The following is a 5,676-nucleotide window of genomic DNA, read 5'->3' as shown; positions in this document are numbered from 1 at the left end:
CCGTCGTCAGCGATGAACATCGGTGAGCTGACGGTGGACTATGATGAATATTTCTGAGTCCTACGAGTTAAAAATATAAAATACGAATAATAATAATAATAATAATAATTAGTTGGTTTAAATTGGCGGTTGGGAATTTGTGAAATTTGGATTGCGTGATTGGTTGGACTGTGATTGATTGGTTGTTGTTGTTGATTTGACGTCGAATTGGTTCGACTGGATAGTCCGATAAATAAAAGAAGTGCTGCCCGATTTCCGGGAAATCAAAATAGGGAAATACGGGAGGGTATTCGGTAAATATCGGGACGTCGAGTGAATATATAAATATATATATACAAAACTTGATTGTATGTTGTGAAATATTTTGCCAAAACCAATATCCCTAATTTCGTAAAATGACGAGTATACGTATTTTTTGAAAACGAACACCGAACCGATTTTCGAGAACATGAACCCTAATTGTTGCATGTGTTATTATAATATATATAATTACGATTCGGGATTTGATATCGAATGGGTAGTTTTGTTAGTGAGGATATGTCAAGCATAATCGAATGTCTAAATTAGGGTATTTTGACTCTGTAGGTTCTAGTCGAAAAGCCCGAGAGTTGGCATTGGACTAAAGATAACCTAGCAATCAATCGACAAGCTCCGCAAGGTTCCAATCGAAGGGCCTGAGTGTCAAGGTCAGATCCAGGATAGTCAAATAGTAAGACGATAAAGCCGAGTGTCCAAATCGGTTCAAGGTCAATCATAGATAGTTGTAAAGCTCTGCAAGGGCAAGTACCCTTGACAATTCTTTTATGGTTCAATACGTGTGAATAGACTATTTTAATTTCGTAAAGGAACAGAAATGTTTTAAGTTACGTATCCCCTGTAGCTATAAATCACTATTTTAAACCTCTTTTGGGGAAAAGTAACTTCGAAAGGTACCTATCTCAAATGAAAATGATTTGTGACTAGTTTAGTGTGTGCTGTTAAAATGAATGGTTTTGAAATGAGATAGGTACAAGTGTTTTGAAAACTGGATAAAACAATCAGATATGGGATACATAGGGGCCAGAGTAGGTATATTGAGGTGGCAGAAGAGGCTAACTCGGTTCCGCGCATTACATAACCGATTAGTCCAGCAGGTCAGAAACCTAGCTAGTCTTTGAGTTCCAGAACAGGTGTATGGGATGGCAGTTAGAGCCGTCTGGTGTTGGTAGCTTGATCAGCAGTCTTTACATATCCACTACGTATCTGATTTGGTTTTGTGGTTCCCGTAACAGAACAAGTATTTTGTACAGTGGATTTGGAAATGAAAATAGCATGCTAAAATTGGACTCTGGTATTTATACACAGTACACAACTGATGTTATTGTTTTACAGAGCATGCTAGTTGTTAATATCCAGTTTATACATATTTTACTTATTTTTGTAGCGAGTTATGAATTATGTTCCTATAACTGTTTATTTTAGATCATTTTACTTGTTATTCATATAGTGGTACTGCTGAGCAATTGATTGCTCACCATTGCAGAATGTTTTATATATATGTATTGCAGATGTCTAGCAAACTCTTCCGTCGTAGTCAGGGCAGGGTACCAGTTCCTTCCGTTCCAAGCTCCTCTGAGGTGGTTGTATTTAACCCAAGATGGACTGTTGAGTTGCTGTATGAACTTAGTCGTGTCAGGATTGTTGGATAAGTTGGTTCTATAATGATCTTAACCTAAATCATACGTAAACCTGGAAAAGGTCTTGGTAAAGGGTTCGTGTTTATGTTGTAACAATGAAGTAGATTATATTATGACTGTTATTATTGTGGTTGATGACGTCAACTCCTGACTCTGAGGTTGAGGTCGTCACAATAGGGAGCTGGAATAGGCTGTTGTGACCTCTGAAAGTTGCTCACGAATTGATCTGATTCACTAGAAATAGCACACTGCTCCATCTCATGTGCACCAGCAAAGCTCACAGACACTAGTCATCTGATTAACTCCATAATTAGCTAAAGAATCCACCTTCATCGTCAAAGCCTTAAGCTGAGCAGCTATAGCAGTAGCTGCATCCACCTCCAGAATTCCTTCTATCTTGCCCTAAGGTAGTCTCTGATAAGGATTCTCGTATTCATTAGCAGCCATCAGTTCAATCAATTTGTAAGCTTCATCGTAGCTTTTAGCCCACAAGGCTCCTCCTGATGTTGTATCAAGCATGGGTCTAGAAGTAGCACCCAAACCATTATAGAAGCAGTTAATGATAATCCAGTCAGGCATCCCATGGTGAGGATACTTTCTAAGCATCTCCTTATACCGCTCTCAAGCCTCACACAAAGACTCTCCAGACTGCTGCGCAAACTGAGTAAGAGCATTTCTGATTACAGCTATCTTCGCCATAGGAAAGAACTTAGTAAAGAACTTCTGAGCGAGTTCTTCCCATTTGGTGATAGAGCCTGGTAGTAGAGAATGTAACCAGCTCTTAGCCTTATCCCTCAGAGAAAATGGGAAAAGCCTTAGCTTAATAGCATCTTCGGAAACTCCATTGAACTTGAAGGTGATGCAGATCTCGTTGAAATCTCTGATATGCATGTTGGGATCTTCTATAGGAGAACCCCCAAACTGAACTGAATTCTATATCATCTGAATCGTGTTAGCCTTGATTTTAAAACTGTTAGCCGCGATGGCTGGTCTAAAAATGCTAGACTGAATATCATCGAACTTTGGTTGAGAATAGTCCATAAAAGCCTTTGGATTCGCTGCTGGTTCACCCATTGAAACAAGAGCTTCTTCTTCTTTCTCAACTAAGATTTCTTCTTCAACTTTCTCCTCTACAAGAACTTCGTCAAAAACTTCCTAAGCTACTACAACTTCTTCCTCAGCTTTATCTAGTGTTCTCTTACGAGTCCGAGAACGCGTATGCATACACGCTCGCTAGATTACCTGAAACAGGACAATGAAATAGGTAAGTAACAATATCCAAGTCACTGAACTTTAACGAACACTGATGACAAACACATAAACTATAAATAACCACGAGCCCCCGGCAGCAGCGCCAAAAACTTGTTTGGGCGAAAACACGCGCTAATACTCACGCAAGTATACGTGATCGCAAGTAATATAGAATTATTTCTAGTTCATTCCCATAGAGATTGGTTTAGGTTAATTTTAATTAATGCACTTATGCAACAGTGATATGGTTATTATTCAATGCTAAGACGAATCACGAATTGAGGTTGTTTATAACTACGATTAACTAAGAGATTATACTAAAGAACATTAACTAAGAGATTAAAAAGGATTTTTTTTACTATATGACACAAACATGGGATTCTAACTTCATTACTACTTCATTCAATAGCCTCTTTGTTCTTTACTTAGCATGCAATGGTGATGACACTAATCAGATAACACGAAACTAGTAAACCCCAACTTTCGTTGCACGAATACCCTACTACCAGACATCCACAAAAGAGATAGAAGTTGAATAGACACCAATTAAATTGAGACCCTATATGTTTATAGAATTTGACAATATAACTGTTTAATGCGCAAGTTATCTATCATGATTATATAGGGCAAGTAAGATTGTTATAATTACCTATGAATCATGCATAACAACATAAACCTATGCTAGCATGGCAAGTTATAAACCCCTAAATTCACTTTCGCTTCATTAGAGATTAACACGCTATATTATAAGTTCACGACGCTCATAAGATGAATAAGCACAACCAATACTAGGATATCATACAATCACCACACACTAAGGTATCGAAAAAAATTAACTAAAGAAATCTATAAGTAAATCCGTTAGAACCACACGATAACGATTAGCCCATATCAGACTTATCATCAACGTGGGTTCTGATGAAAGCATGGTATAATAAACGTAGTCTTTATACTGAATAAATAATAAACCAAGTACGTAACAAAAGTATAGGTTCACAAATAAGAAAACTAGCATCAAATATCACAACTTAGAACAAAAAATCACAAGAATAAATTAGGGTTTCTTCGCCTTCATTGAATTATGCTATACGGTCTTCTTACGCCTTCTCCTTAAGCTCTGGAACGTCTTGTTATGAAAAACGATCTTAAGTTTTTATTATATATGTTGTAGAATCAACCAGGGCTTCAAACTCTCAGAATCCAAGTAGAAACAGAATTCTGTCATCCCGAACTGGCGCGGCCGCGCGCTTCAACATCACGGGCGCGCTGACAATCTGCATCCATGGCGCGGTCGCGCACTACTACAGCGCGGGCGCGCTGACCTTCTGGAGAAGATCCTAAGTTCTGTTTTTCTTGTTGGTTTGAGTTGGCGATCCTTGAGCAATCTTCCTAGACATACTCCTAGCAACAATTTAGCACCAAAATAATGATAAATTACCTTGATTCTTGTTATACGCCTAAAATGCAAAAACACTATAAAACACATCAAAAATACAAATAACTTGAGTATAAAACATCAATTCAAGCCTTTATAGAGAATTCTAAGTGGATATAAATGCCACTTAACATCATCACAGCTTTTTCCTTCAGCAATGTATGCCCTTCCCTTCTCCTTAACTGTATATTCATTCAGGTTTTATTTCAGCTTCTCATTTTGTCTCTTCAGATCTTCGTAGGTTCCTTTCTTTTCATATAAATCCTTTCCATTTACTGCATTGGGCTTTCTGGATTCAGATTCAAAGTGCCCTAATTCATTACAGTTGTAATATCTTATTTTGCTTTTGTCTACCCAACTTGACTTGTATCCTCCTCTGGAGCTTGACCCTGAAGAGTAGCTTCCTTTCTGAAATCTGCCAGATGAACCCCTTGACTTGTAGTTGGGCTTTCTTCTAAATCTAAAATGACTCAATTTTGAATCCATGTAAGCCATTAATTTATCTTCCAACTCTTCAAGTTACTCCTGAGTATAGAACTTACTTTCATCTTCCGGCTCACCTTAAGCAATTTTAGCTACATCAATTTCCTTGATTATCGAGGAGAGTGCAACCTTAGCTTACAAAGTTTCAGGTTCACAAGCAACAAGTGTAGTGGTTTTTTCAAGTGTCGTACTCTTGCTATCAACAGAACCAGGGTCATAGATTATAGCTCTCTGCTCTTGTTCCAATTCATGGGTTCCTAATTTTCCATAAGTCACATCCAGGGGCATAGTGATGAAATCAAACCTTTCTGTGATGGATGTGTTCTTATGTTCTAAGTGAACTGGAAGAGTCAGCATGAACTTCCTTGTAGACTCACATATCTGATAAACTTTCCCTTGTAATTTCAATTCGCTCAACAGTCTTCCATATCTTTCAAAGAGAGAAGATAGCGTTTATCTGGGTTGTAGTTTAAACGCTTCATACTGAGCCATCAGGATATCCATTCTGTTGACTTCATCAATACCTTCCATTAAAAGCTCAACAGTTTCCCATATTTCCTTTGCACTATTACCTCCTAAGAGTTGATGACTCATATCTTTATCAGTCGATTCCACTATTATGAGTTGGAAGCTTGAGTCCAGATTTATCAGCTCCTTGTCGGTCTCCATATATTTGGACGGATCCCTGGGATTGGATGTAGAAGTAATCATTACACCAGTAGTGGTACTCGATTCAACAACCACTTCCATCGAAACATAAGGACCATTCAGTAATATCCCAATATATAATGGATTCGAAACTTCAATGAACATCATCATCTTTTTCTTCCA

At 37.9% G+C, this 5,676-nt stretch overlaps 1 non-coding gene across 1 annotated transcript; it reads left to right on the top strand.

Annotated features, from left to right (window-relative positions):
- Window positions 1–2,253: 2,253 nt before the first annotated feature.
- Window positions 2,254–2,360, top strand: LOC141670222 (small nucleolar RNA R71). The gene has a single exon (XR_012554463.1). It is a non-coding gene; the product is annotated as a small nucleolar RNA R71 (small nucleolar RNA).
- Window positions 2,361–5,676: the final 3,316 nt, after the last annotated feature.

Source organism: Apium graveolens, chromosome 6 (genome assembly GCF_009905375.1).
Source record: "Apium graveolens cultivar Ventura chromosome 6, ASM990537v1, whole genome shotgun sequence".
Classification (NCBI taxonomy): Eukaryota; Viridiplantae; Streptophyta; class Magnoliopsida; order Apiales; family Apiaceae; genus Apium; species Apium graveolens.
This window is presented reverse-complemented; position numbering and strand designations above follow the sequence as displayed.